At 42.6% G+C, this 15,056-nt stretch overlaps 1 long non-coding RNA gene across 1 annotated transcript in view; it reads right to left on the minus strand.

Annotated features, from left to right (window-relative positions):
- Positions 1-2,594: 2,594 nt before the first annotated feature.
- The window catches only part of LOC118973571 (uncharacterized), an 87,694-nt gene continuing 75,232 nt past the window's right edge, over positions 2,595-15,056 (minus strand). The window contains exon 3 of the long non-coding RNA XR_005062983.2: positions 2,595-2,817. This is a non-coding gene — a long non-coding RNA (uncharacterized lncRNA). The remainder of the gene's footprint in view (positions 2,818-15,056) is intronic.

Raw genomic sequence — 15,056 nt, forward strand, 5'->3', positions numbered from 1 at the left:
GGGACAGGGCCTGAGGTTTTGCACTCCTCATAAGCTCTCAGGCCATGCTCCTATTACTGGTACACAGACCCCAGTTTGAGTAGCAAGGAGTAGAAGAACTTCTTAGCCTCAGCTGCATGTTGTAATCACCTGAGAACCTTTAAAAATCACCGAGGCCTGGGTCTCACCCTCTGAGACTCTGAATTGGTCTCGGGATCAGTTTGTATTGTAAAACTTTCCTCCAGATGATTATAATATGGAGCCATGGTTGCAAGCCGCTGATGTAGGAGGGGAATGAAGTTCTAAGCAGGTGTCCAGGTAGATGAAAGCATGGAAATCCAGGGGGAACAAACGTCTATGGATAGGGTCCGTGCAGAAGGGCAAGAACTGCTTTAACTCAGGAAGGTGCCCACGTCTCACCCTGGAGGCTGAGAATGTTCACGTGATGCAAGAGTGACTGTCTCCAAGCCCAGCAGATGGGGGAAGCAGAGCATTCCTGCCAGCGTCCTGCCTCCGTCCTGCATGGTTCAGAGCCTGGGCTGAAAATGTGGCCCATCAGAATATCCAGGTCAAGGAAGCTATGCAGACAAAGGCAGGAACCCACTGTCTCCTACCTTATGCAGAATTTCTCAAGTTTTGGAACAACCTTAAATCCAAGGAACCACATTGCCAGGGAGGCTTTAGGGGGGAACATCAACAGAGTGTCATCTCCTTGACTCCCCCTGTACCTCTGGCCACCCTGCACTGGTCCAAGCAGCAGCAGCAGCAACTGGTTTCGATGGGAGAAGATTGAGGAATGGAGACCTCCACACCTGTCCAGGCTTGCATAGGGGGACTCTCAACTTTTGGGGAAAGCCATGCAGTCCAGAAAGAAGATGTGGAGAGCAGGGAACTACAAGGGCTGCTTGCCAGGAAGCCAGAGACAGATGTCAAAAGCAACACACAGGCACGTTGGCAAGATTGTGCCCAAGCTGCATAGAGCAGAAACACAGGCCATAATTCAGCAGGAAATAAAAATGTGTCTGTAATTAATGATCCTCTAGGAACACACGGCCCTTATTAATGTAGCAATTTGGAGAAACATAATTTACTAGACGTTAGGCTTGAATTGCCAGAATGGTTTTTTAACTGGAGGAGGGCTCAGGGAGAGCAGGAAGTGGAGGAGGAGAAAACAGCAACGATGGGCTCCCAGGAGGGCCGAGGCTGGGCCCTAGGGGAGGGCAGGGGCTGGCTGGGAAACCACACTGACGGGCTGGGACACTGAAGAGAGGTGCCCGACTTCTCACCATGGCCAGTGCCCCCACCTCCACACTGTTTTCACAGAAACAACTTGTGTAGGGAGTGGAGTCACAGAGCCTTGTTCATACCCAGGCTCTTCCCCTGTGCTGGGTGGCCTTGTCTGGGTGGCTTGATGTCTCTCTGTGACTCAGTTTGCTCATCGGTAAAAAGGGGTGTAATAATTTGCACCTACTCATAGAATTAAATAAAGTGCTTTTGCACAGGGCCTGGCACATAGTAAGCACTAAATAAATAGTTTTTATTACCATTGGCAGATTTCATCTGTGCATCAACAGGAAGGATGATAGTAGCATGGGGTCCAGTGAGGTTTTCTCTAGAAACCCCTTGCTAAGCTACTGCCCAACCAGCTGGGTGAGCAAGAGGGTCTTTTGACAAAAGAGGAAAAAGCAAAGCAGAAATGGCCAGTGTCCCACTTAGCACACAAGTTGGATTCAATGACTTTTAATCAGAGATACTTCTAATCAGAGAAACAGAGTGAGAGAACATTAGGATGCGCCAGCTACCAGCAAGCTGTGTAAGGCTGAACTGGTGAAACAGCCATCGGAAAAGTGCTGTTCAAACAAGCTTTCTCATCTGAAAAATAACTCACCACACAGTTTCTAAGGACCTGTGTAGTCTAACTTTGTTTTTTTGTTTTTTTAATTCTATGCCTAAAAGAAAGAATAGCACACAGGCTGAGTAAACTTTGAGGACTAGCCCAGGGAAAACTGAGGCTGTCCAATGATTCTTACGTCCTCACAGGCAAACTGCTGGAACTGCGGTCCAGACACAGCCACGTTATCTGGATGTGGAATGCACCTCCACCCGGCTCCTGACCTGCTGTGCCAGGAAGTCTTAGAGAAGAAGTCGTATTTCCAAGCCCTGCCTCTCCTGAGCCCCATGCACGGGTCTGTATGGTCCCAAATGACACCAACTCGGGCCTTTCCTCCATTCATTTTCATTTCTCTCTTCTGTGTCATCAAATGCTCTTACTGGCTTCGTGCTTTCAGCTTATCAGCGCACTGAAATCTGCCTTATCCTAACACAAGTGAACAGAGAACCACTCCCTGGTTTTGCTCATCTAGAGTTTTCCTTTCTCTGGCAGGCAAGCATCTGGAGAAATAATCGGCACTGGCTGTCTCCATTCCTCATCCCAGCCACTTCCAGAGCCATCGCCCGGGCTTCAGCCGCTGCCGTTCCGCGGAGACCACTCTGACCACATCCATCATCAGCATCCCTATTGCCAACTCCAAGGTGTACTTTCCATTACTTACCTTAACACGGGGCTGGTTTTAAAAGGCCGGCCACTCCCCTTGTTGTTTTGGAACTTACCTTCTGTCCTTTGCAAGGCACAGGCCCCTCCCGGGTCTTCTGCTTCTCTGACTGCTCATGACCCGGCGCCGGACCATCCTCCAGCACCCCCACCTTAACTGTGCACGTCATCTAGGATGCTGCCCGTGTCCACCTCCTCCACTTTTACATCCTCTTCTTACAAGATATCACTCATTCCCATTGTTTTCACAAACATCTAGGTACTCATTCCTTCCAAAGCCGACTCTCCTAAGATCAAAAACATACAAAGGAGAAAAGTTGTAAACTCACATACTCCATGTCTTATATGAATTTCCCATAGAAACCTCAAATACATCCCTGAAAGCCATCTCACCATTATCACCTCCACCCCTGCTCAGCCTTCTCGTCCTCCGGCACGCCCTGTATTTGATGGATTATCCCTAGAGTGGTGCATCCCTCACAACCCCACCATCCCCCTTATCCCCAAACGTCTCCAAGCCCTGCTGACTTTACCTCTGAAATACCTCATTTGTCAGTCCTCTCCCCAATCTATACCCACTGTCACTGCCGTAGTTCAAGCAAATCTTTCATCTGGATGTGTCAATAGAGTCCTAACTGGCCTTACTGTCTCTCCGTTCCTCTAATCCATCTGCCTCATGGCCCCAAGGGTAATTAATCTGTATATCTAATCATATCTTTTTCCACACTGAAAGCCCTTCATTGACTTTCCTTACCTGTGAGATAAATGCCGATGCCCTGTCCTGACATATCAGATTTTTCATAATCTGAGTCATCCTCCCCCTTTTCTCTGGCCTCATCACTTGCTGAATGACTTTAAATTCCCCAAACACAGTAGGCAATTTCATGTTTCCAAGATTTCTTTCTGGAAGAGTCTGATCCCTTGTCTTCTGGAAGGCTGGGTGTGGGGCACGTTACTTGTCTCCTTTTCTTTCACTCTTTTCTGGATTTGACTACCAGCCTCTATGATTTATGTAATCTGTCAGACGCTCTCTCATCCAGCCAGTGCCCACCCCTGACCCTCCTCTCCTGTTGTGCCTCATTCCTGATGACATCTTAGTGAGACATTAGCTCTCAGAGAACTTCAGAGATTTCATTTAAGGGAAATTATTAACTAGTATGTGGAGACACTGCACCTAAGTACTTCTTTTAAAATTATATTCATCATGAAGCATTTGTACTTATTTATCTTGTATAGAGCAAACCTAATGAATGTATTCATAGGTAATATAACTTATTTTTATAGGTAAAAATAGAAAAGCACAGTTGTAACAGTATTTTTTAAATCGGTCATGTTTTAGAAAAGACAAGGCACAGAGGCTATCCCACATCCTGGTGGCACCTCCAGCAGCTCACACAGAACAGGGATCTCAAATTCAAGGGTCTTGAAGAGCCACAGTTTCTTTCTTCCCCTTCTTTTTTCCCTTTATAGTCTTCCTTTTTTAAGCAATTTAGTTCCTCTTTTATTTTTAATTCCTTTGCTTTAATTACTATGCTGATTTTTTAATGATATAATTTTCTGTTATTTTTTCTGTACGTGCTCTGTAAATTGTAATGCACCTTAACACAATATACTTCAGGTTATTAATTCTGGTAAAATATAACAACTTTAGTATAGCTCCACTTCTTCTTTCTCATCTGTGCTACTGTATTCACATATATTACATCTATATATTATAAACCCAAAACATAGTTTTATAAGTATTGCTTTATAAAATCTCCTATCTTGTAAGGAAATTAACAGGAGAAAAGTAAGGAAATATATTTATATTTTATTTTATATTTATTCACATGTTTATCAGTTCTGGGGCTTTTCATTTTTTCCTGTGGATTTTGGTTATCACTGGTATCATTTTCTTGTATTCTGAAGGATGTCTTTCAGTATTTCTTACAATGCAGTTCTGCTGTTCTCAATCCTTGTATTCTGGATGAGTTTTTGACATTCAGTTTTGAAGTATACTTTTGCAGGGTATAAAACTCTTGATTAACAATATTTTCTCCAGCACTTAGAATATGTCATTCCACTGCCTTCTGGCCTATATTATTTCCATTGAAAATTCAGGAGTTAATTCTACTGTTGTCCCCCTATATGTGATGAATCATTTTTCTCCTGTAGCTTTTAAGATTTTCTCTTGGGCTTTGGTTTTCAACAGTTTGATTGTGTGCTTAGGTGTTTATCTCTTTGGGCTTATCCTACTTGGAGTTTATTGAATTTCTTTGATCAGTATATTAAATGCTCTTCACCAAGTTTGGGAAGCTTTTGTCCATTCTTTCTTCAAATATATATATTCCTTTTATCTCCCTCTTCTCTCCTTCTGGGACTCCAAAATATGTCTTTTGGCATGTTTGATGCTGTGTTGCAGGTCTCTAAAGCTCTGCTCATTTTCCTTCTCTCTAATTTTTAGATTGGGTAATTTATATTGACCTATCTTCAAGCCAATTAATTCTTTCTTCTGACATCTCAAATCTGCTATGGATCAAATCCCATGGAGTGAATTTTTCATTTCAATTATTACACATTTCAATTCCAAAATTTCCATTCAAACTTTTTTAAAGTTCCTATTTACTTCTTAAAATTCTTTGTTGAATCATTGTCATCATTTTTTCCTTCACATTTTAAAACATTTATGAAAGCTATTTTAGAGTCTTTGTTAGATAGCATATCTAGGCCCACTTAGAGTTTGTTTATACTGACTGTTTTGTTTTGTTTTCCTTACAATGGGTCCCATACTGTTGAATACCAGATATGAATAAATTGTAGCAACTCTGGTCAAGCCCTCACTTTACTCAGCCATGTCTATAGACTTACGACTGAGATGTTCAAGAAAGGAGAGGGTTAGAAGGAATAGGAAAGGGGAACAGGGAAGAGAGGAGACTTTACTTCTTTAAGCCTTAGCCTCCCACTTGTAAAACCGAAAAATAGTAACTCTGTCACAGGTTGTTGTGAGGATTATATAAGATGATATATGATAGCATTTTATGAATTCAAAAACATCAGACATAATAAGAGTGATATTGACATTAAAATTATTTTGTCATTATTTTCTTCCTTCAATAGTCAGATAATTAACCTTAAATGTGATATGTAAAAATTTAGAACCAAGGACCTGAAAGAACTATATCCTTGAAAATGAGAAACCACAGGAAAAGAGAGAAAAGGAGGAAAGAAAAACACAAATGGAGAAAAAGAAGCTAAAGGAAAAGAGAGGAGGAAGAAACAGAAAAGAATAGTCTTCACACTTTGTCTCCCACTTGCTCCAGCAACATAACCCAAAAGTCATTACGAACATTCTTAACTTGTAGTGAAAGTTCTTAAGATCTCCCTGGGCCCTGTAATGTATTTATTATGGTTCTATAAATAAGATCCCCCTGAGAGGCCCTAGCTGGTACCTGGCAGAGAAAGGAGAAACCACTGTCTTGCCTGCTGGGTAACAAGGAAGGTGGGGTCATGTCCAGAATATTGATTTACTCTGTACATGTCATGCCCTTTGCAGTCTGCTCCTGCTCTCTTATGGAGAGGCTGATACACCTGCTCCTCTGCTTTGCCTCGCCCTCGCCAGATTCCAGCAGCATCATATGGAAATGGGGGTAGCAGTAGTGGGACCAGGGATCCACGGAGATCCAAGATGAAACATAAACATCAGCCCCCCGATCCGTTAGGATGCTGCAGGATAGGGTCACTGTTGGGAGGTGAGGCAGGACAAGAAAGGCGCACTTCATGTGACTTGAGGTAGCTGCTTTTAGCTCGCAGTCTTATCTTGGTAATGACTCCTAGCAACTACAAGCTCCTTTTAATTTTTGGCACCTTTACATTCATTATCTCAGTATTTGATCATGGATAGCATTCCCACAGATCCCCAGGTGCTCCCCAGTAATTTCATTTTGAGTATTTGAGTTTCTGTCTTTATACTCTAAAACAAATAATGCAAGTATACTTCATATAACTAGATAACCACTTATAAATGAATCTGGCCCATCATTTTGATGCCCAAGCTTACATCTGTATGAATGATCACATATAAGAAATATTGTACTAATTGTTCTGAATTAATTAGATAAGAATAAATTATATTTAGTTACCAAACCAAAGCAAAATACTGTCACTCAAGAGAAAGAACTTTAAGACAGCATTGCAAGCATCAATTAATTTTCATTTAAAAAAATCCAGCCCATTCAGTTAATTTTATGTATTTGAGTGTTATTGGTTTTGTTGTTTTACCTGTATTCAATTTATAACTCTGATTTGCTTTTATAGAGATATGAGAAATATAAATAATGAGTGTATGCCTACAGTTCCTACAATATTTCTGCCAGGTAGTCTGACTTTTACTTAGAAAGCAACAATGTCACATGCAAATGCAGGCAGGGACCTAACCACCCCAGCACAAAGCCTTTTCCACATAGTAATGGGATGGAGCCAAGAAGCCATAGAAAGACAGTCACGGGTGCAGTTTGAGTCACAATTCTGCCATTAGTAATAGATAAATAAAAATAGCTTTATTAAGGGCACTGTCCTAATGTATTCCTCACAACAACCTTATTACTATCCATTGGTTAAATAACTGGTTACTATTATCATCCACATTTGACATGTGAGGAAACTGAGGCAGAGAAAGGGGAAGTGGCTTACCCAGGTTCTCATAATTACCTAGATAGTGGAGCTATCTGACCTGAGAGCAACTGTCTGATCTGAGAGTCCATGATCATGATAGTCGTGAGCACGTGCCCTCTGGGGCCCTGTAGTGCAGAGCACAACTGATGCGCGACCCGAGTGTTCACCACCCAGTGGCTGGAGAGCCAGAGACCCCCAAGCTAGGTCCATTCTTGAGAGACACAGGACTTTCCTGGTGCACCACTTTCACGCAAAGACCCAGCCCTAGCCCAGCCAAAACGTTCTTAGAAGCGTGCTATTGTCTGAGACTCTTACTATCCAGTTTCCTTCCTTTTCAGGGAAAACCACTTTCTAATCTCCAGACCCGGTGAACATGTTACCACATATGGGGAAAGGAACTTTGCAGTGTGATTATGTTAAAGGGTTTTGAGATGAGAGATTCTCCTGGATCATGACAACAGTTCCATACAATCAAACTCACAAGAGAGAAGCGGGAGGATCACAGAAGGGCCTGTAAGAGTATGAGCGGAGCCCAGAGTGACGCGATGTGGCTCTGCAGACGGAAGAGGACCGTGAACCGAGGAACGCAGGCCAAGTCCTGAAGCAGGAAAAGGCAAGAGATAAATTCTCCCCTGGACCCCTCAGAAGGAGCACGGTTCTGCCAATACTTGATGTCACTCAGTGAGACATCTGACCTCCGGAACTGCAAGGTAATCAATGTATGCTGTTCTAAGCCATGAAGTTTGTGGAAATGTTACAGCAGCAAGAGGGAGGGATACACATCTGCATCAGTCCAATGACTCTTCTTGCCTCTTCCAATTTTCTCCTCTTTTTCCCTGACAGGTATCCGCCTTCCATACATTTCTTGTACATCTGATCTTGTCCGGCATCCTATTAGGAGGCTCCCAGCTAACACAAGTGGTATGGGGAATGAAGTCTGAGAAAACAGACATTGAGGTGGGGACTTTGGACTGGCTCACTCCTCCATCCTGAGTAGTAAGTTGTTCAAGGATAGGCTGTAGTAAAAAGTGGTGGCTTTGCTAAAAATCCCACCTGCCCTGAGCTGGGAAAACATCTTGTTGCAGGGGAACATTCCTGCTGGGAGGACACTTGTGGCAAAGGGCACACCAATGATTGAGACATTTGAAAACACAGGAAACTGAGCCTACAAAGTGGGGTTGGGTAGTTACTGATAAGTTGTGTTGATGTCGTACAAGGGGATCATGAGAAATAAGCTGTAATGGTGATGTGTAAAGTTTATCAAGACACCTTTATATTCTTCAGTGGAAGAATGGACACAATTGAGCAGGGGGGTCCAGAAGCATTTGAATCCTCAGAAAGGCAAGTCTGTTACATTAAGGTCAGGGTACAGGTGGGGAAAACCTGGTACCCCGAAACATCTGGATAGATGTCCCTGAAGATGTTAGCAATGTGGGCTCCCCTGAACTCTCAGGGTTTGCAGAGGGGCCTCCTGTTCCCTAGCAAGAGCTAGCACTTATGCTGTGATGGAGGATGCTATAACAGACTCCCTCCCAAAGAACAGTGGGTGCCTTCCTCGGGAGCGACCCCTACATCTTCTCCTGGCTTCTACTGATGACAAGAATTAATCTCAGCATAATAATCTGGCTATAGACATGCTGAACTTAATAAGGGAGGAAAAAGACTATGCACCAAAGGTATTTCAAGAAATAGCTAGAAGGTACCAGCAAGAACCAGGGGAGTACAACCAAGATTGGGTTTTGAGGGTACTTCATTAAGGGGGTGAAAATGTAAAGTTATATAGGGAAGAATTCATTGGCTTGGAGTGCTTTCTTGGGTTAAGGGGTTTGACACTCTAGCAAGGACCTATGGGATGGGGAAAACTTGCTGCTGGGTAGAGAGGAGCTCTTAGAATCCTGAAAACACAGAGAACAAACACGGATAACATGAAAATGCCTGAGTTTTCCTCACAGAAGATAGAGGAGAAATAAAGAGGCTGAGGGACGAATCTGCTGGAATGAATATGTTATGTAAGGCCGGATGGCCCACCAGAGGACTATGGTCCATGGAAGGGTCTTAAGGGCAGCCAAGGGAGCTTGGGCCCCAGGGAACTATGGAAATGGCTAAGAGAGCGTGTGTCTACAGGAGCAAAAGATACAGGCAGTTAACAGGGATGTTGCTTAGCATCAATAACCAGGAAAATGGCAACAATGGAAGATGAGGAGGCGAAGAGCAGTCTAATTCTGATAAGTCACAACTCCTTTCTCAGTTCCCAAACTTAAGCCAATATTCAGATTTAAAACACATTGGCTAAAGAAGAAGGATCCTGCAGTGCTCTGACAAGTAAATACTGTGATGAATCCCCCAGTGTCTTCCCAAAGGGACCTGTGGCCATTTGTCTGTGTGACTGTGCACTGGAGAAAGGGGAAAATATTTTGAGGATTATTAGACACAGGGTCTAAGTTAATATTCATATTTAAAGACTCAAAGCATTAACCTGTTCCTCCTATTAGAGTGAGGGCTTAGAGGAGCCAACTAATAAGCAGAGTCCCAGTGAAGGATGACTCCAGGGGGATCCCTCAGTCACTGGGCCCTCCCAGCAGTTATCCTCTGCCCAGGAGTCTGCAATTGGAATTGATCTACTTGGCATTTGAAGTGACCTCCATACTGGGTCATTATCATAGTGGGGAAGGCCAAGTAAAAACTTCTGAAACTGCCCCACCACTGACATTTACAGTGGTGGGGCATTTTACAATAGTAAATCAGAAGTAGTACTGCATGTAAAACAAGAACAAAGTTGGAGGCATCATATATCCTGATTTTAAAATATATTACAAAGCTACAGCAATTAAAGTAGTGTAACACTGGCATAAAGAAAGACATATTGACTAGTGGAACAGGATAGAGAGCCCAGAAATAAATCTACACATATATATAGTTAACTGATCTTCAACAAGGGTGCCAAGAATACACAATAGGGCAAGGACAGTCTCTTTAACAAGTGATATTGTAAAAACTAGATGGCCACCTACAAAAGAATGAAATTGGACCCTTTCCTTACACCATACACAAAAGTCAACTCACAGAGGATTAAAGGCTTAAATGTGTTTTGAAATGGTAAACTTATAGAGGAAGCCATAGGCAAGAGCCTTCAACACATTGGTCTTAGCAATTGATTTAATGGATATGACACCAAAAGCACAGGCAACAAAAGAAAAATTAGACAAGTGAGACTACATCAAACTAGAAAGTTTCTGACAGAAAGGAAACCATCAGAGTTCTCAGCTTCAAAAAGCATATGCACCCCTATGTTTATCACAGCACTTTTTACAATAGCCAAGATATGGAAGCAACCTAAATGTCCATCAGTAGATGAATGGATAAAGAAGATGTGGTACATATATACAATGGAATACTATTCAGCCATAAGAAATAAACAAATCCTACCATTTGCAACAACATGGATGGAGCTGGAGGACATTATGCTCAGTGAAATAAGACAGGTGGAAAAAGACAAATGTCAAATTATTTCCCTCATTTGTGGAGTCTAACAATGAAGCAAAACTGAAGGAACAAAGTGGCAGCAGACTCAGAGACTTCAAGAATGAACTAGTGGTTACCAAAGGGGAGGAGGGGTGGGAGAGGGCAGGTGGGGAGGGAGGGAGAAGGGGATTGAGGGGCATTATGTTTAGAACACATGGTGTGGGGGGATCATGGGGAGAACAGTGTAGCACAGAGAAGGCACATAGTGGATCTGTGGCATCTTGCTGCACTGATGGACAGTGACTGCACTGGGGTATGGGTGGGGACTTGATAATATGGGTAAATGTAGTAACCATATTGTTTTTTCATGTGAAACCTTCATAAGAGTGTATATCAATCATACCTTAATAAAAAATCTAAAAAATAATAATTAAAAAAAGAAAAGAAACCATCAGTAAAGTGAAAAGTAACTTACTGAGTGCGAAAAATATTTGCAGACCATGTATTTGACAAGGAGTTATTTTCCAAAATAAATAAGGAAGTCCTACAGTTCTCTAGCAAAAAACATTTAAATAGACAAAAGATCTGAATAGACATTTCTCAAAAGAAGACATACAAATAGACAAAAAAAGTATGAAAAGGTATTAAACATCCCTAATCATCAGGGAAATACAAATCAAAACCACAATGATGTATCCAATTACACATATTAGAATGGCTATTATAAAAGAGAAAGAAAGTCAAGGAGGGAAGGAAGGTGGGAGGGAGGAGGGGAAAACAAATGTTTGTAAGGAAGTTGGAAATTGGAACCCTTATAAACTGTTGATGAATTGCAAAATGCTGCTTCTATGGAAAACAGTATGGAAATTCCTCAAAAAATTAAAAACAGAACTACCATATGATTCAGCAATCCCACTTCTACATATTTATCCAAAAGAATTGAAATCAGGATCTTGGAGAGATAATAGCACACCCATGTTTACTGCAGTGTTATTCAAAACAGCCAAGTTACAGAAACAAACTTAAATGCTCATCAAAAGATGAATGGATAAAGAAAATATGACAAATGCATGCAGTGGAATACTATTCAGCCTTAAAAAAGGAAATCCTGCAACATGGATGAACCTTGAGGACATCCATCACTGAAATGAACTGAGGCAGTCACAGAAAGCTAAGTACTGTATTATTCCATTTATATGAAGTATCGAAAATAACCAAACTCATAGAAGCAGAGAATAGAATTGTCATTTCCAGGGTCTAGAGGGAGGGAAAAATGGGAATTTGCTAATAAATGTGTATAAAATTTCAGTTATGAAAGATGTATATGTTTTATGGGTCTGATGTACAATATTACACCTATAGATAACAATACTGTATTGCACACTTAAAAATCTGTTAAGATCGTAGATCTCATGTAAAATATTCTCAAATTTATTATTTTTTTTTATAAAATAGCACTTCACTCCAGATCCAATGACAGAGCCATCCAGTGCCATCCTTAAAAACACAAAAAAATATGTGGATAGTGACCCTATCCATCATACCTCCAATGAATTGGCCACTCTGGCTTCTGCAGAAGCTGGATGGATCCAGAAGAATGGCTGCCAACCAATGTGGACTTAACCCAACTGTACCCTTAGTCTTTTTGTAGAGCTGCTGTGCCATAGTTTTTTTGTTAGAGCAGATGTAAGGCTTCAGGTGCATGGTCAGTGGCCACTGATTTTCTTGATGTGCTCTTTTCTACTCTAACCAAAAAAGAGAATCCAAAAGTTTGCATTGACATAGGATGGGTGATATTTAGTTATGGTTTTACCCAAAGGCTGTGTTAGTTCACCTCCTTTTCCATGATATCATCCAGTGACCTGGACACTCCACAGAACATGACACTTACCCATCACATTGATGAACGTCATGCTGCTTGGACAGGATGACTAGAGCTAGTCTGCTGCAGCCTTGGTGAGATACGTGTGCTCCCAAGGGGGGTGGATACACAAGATGAAATTTCAAGGATCTATCACTTTAGTAACATTCTTAGGCTGTCCAATGGTCAGGAATGTGTTAGGATATCCCCTCCAAAGTAAAAGATGAATTACTAAATCTTACATCCTAATCACAAGAAGGACGCAAAGTGCCTGGTAGACTTCTTGGGTTCTGGACACAACACATTCCACACCCTAGGGATACTGGTCCAACCAATATACTGGATAATATGGATGGTCACCAGTTTAGAGTGGGACTAAGAGCAGGAGAGGTCCCTGTGGCAGTTACAGGATAGTCACGCAACCTTGCCACTTGAGCCAAACAATCTGGCAGATCCTATGGTGCTGGAGGTGTCAGTGGTGCGAAGAGACACCAGGTGCACCTTTTTGGGAGCCCCAGGGATAGAACTCTATCACAGGCTCCTGCAATTTCAGAACAAGGCCACAGTATCCACACCAGAGAATTAAATTTTCAAAAAATAGTTCCTGGCTTCATACTAGGCCTTGGTTAAGACAAAAACACTAGACCCTGAGGCACAAAATGACCATGTGTCCTGCAGAACTGCCCATTGTGGGTTCATCAGACCTGCCAAGGCATTAATTCAGCAGCAGTCATTGTATGTTGGAAATGATACATCTGGATCAAGATAAGCAATATCAGAGGGTCCCAGCAAGCAATGTGAGCAGGTGGCCCAGAATCCATGTCAGCAACCACCGTTGCACCAGCCTGTCCCCAAGCTCCTGCCTCGAGCAATATGGGTATCCACTATGACCCTGTGCAGGACGGAAAGCCTGAGCTTGCTTATGAATGGGTCTGCTTGGCACATGTGCATAAGCCACAACTGGACAATGGCCACATTATAGCCGCATTCACGGGTGGCCTAAAAGATAGCGAAGAAGGAAAGTTTTCCCAATGTGTTGATTTTTGAGCAGTATACCTGGACATGTTTGTAGGGAGAATCAACCCAAACTGAGAATACATACAGAGTACTGAGTGGTGGCTAATGGCCAGGTCATCTGATCAGGAGCCTAGAAGACCGATACCAAGGAGGTCTGAGGTAAAGGCTTACAGAGGAATGCACTGGGGGCGGGCAGCAGGCATGAAGTGTGAACGTCTTTGCATCTCCCATTAATGCCTACCAGAAAGGCTCTACCCTGGAAGATACACTGACCAAGTAACAGAACAATGACTTGGTCACTCATTATATATTAACCAGCCTTCATCATTGGCCATCTTGGAACTGGTCTGTGAGCATATGAATGGAGTAGCCACAATGGCATAAACAGAGTGTGCACAGGTGTCCTGTACTTTATCCCAATGGAAACATGCATGGGTCTGAGGCACTAGTTATATGAAAACAGGGGGAGTCCCAGTGAGCTCATGGGAGATTTTGTGCTTTCCATTCAGAAACTCTGAGTTCTTCAGAGTTGGAGGTCCTAGAATCCAAAAGATACATAGAAAGGATTCCACTGCACTGCAAGCTGTCTGCTGCCAGGACCCCTGGTTTCTTTGTACCCAGGGACCAGCAGAAGAGAAGTCACCATACCACCAGTAGTTCACTTTGGTCAGTAGAGCTGCTTTTATTTAATGAAAGCTGATGGAGTTTCCCCTAGCAACCAAGGTCTGCACTGGCTTTTCCCTCACAAAATCACACTATTGGATGTATTACTGCCTATATGTACTTTGTAATGTCTCAGTCACCATGGGCCGACAAAACGAAATACCATAGACTGGGGGCTTACACAGAGAAGTTTTATTTCTCACGGTGGTAGAGACAGGAAATCCAAGGTCAAGATGCAGTGAGAGTCCTCTTCATAGCTTGCAGACAGCCACCTTCTTGCTATGTCCTCACATATTGGAGAGGGAGACCTCTGGCGCCTCTTCCTCTTTGGTGAGGACCAGTTCTGACAGATCAGGGGCTCCACGCTTATGACCTCATTTGACCTTAATCACTTTCCTACCTTCAGTACAGTCACATGGGAGGTTAGGGCTGTAGCACATGATGTTGGGGGAGACATAATTCAGTCCTTAGCATGAAGTACTCAAAAAAGAACCTTGATCTTTCCCTAGAAACTTGAGCCTGGGCAAGCAACCCCATGCTATATATGGGCAATTGTTTTTGTGAGCATAAAAATTAGCAGAACTTTGGAACCCGAATTTTCAGTAGCTGATGATGGATATCTGCTCATTATGCTTCCCCAGCATCCCTTCCATTTAGGGAAGATCCTTACCGCACTCCAAGGACTCCTGAGAGACTGTTGTGATGAACATCTCATAGGTGCTTCCCAGAAGCCTTTGTCCCATTGTTCTTTCTAAAGACCAGAAGCTTGATCATGTATCTTGTGACTTTGTGCTAGCGAAGAGTCCAGGCCTTTCACCAACCCCTAGGCATGAACTCTGATTTCCCTACACTTATCCCAGTGTCCCCTAGGCA

The sequence above is a fragment of the Manis javanica genome, chromosome 3 (genome assembly GCF_040802235.1).
Source record: "Manis javanica isolate MJ-LG chromosome 3, MJ_LKY, whole genome shotgun sequence".
In the NCBI taxonomy this organism is placed as follows: Eukaryota; Metazoa; Chordata; class Mammalia; order Pholidota; family Manidae; genus Manis; species Manis javanica.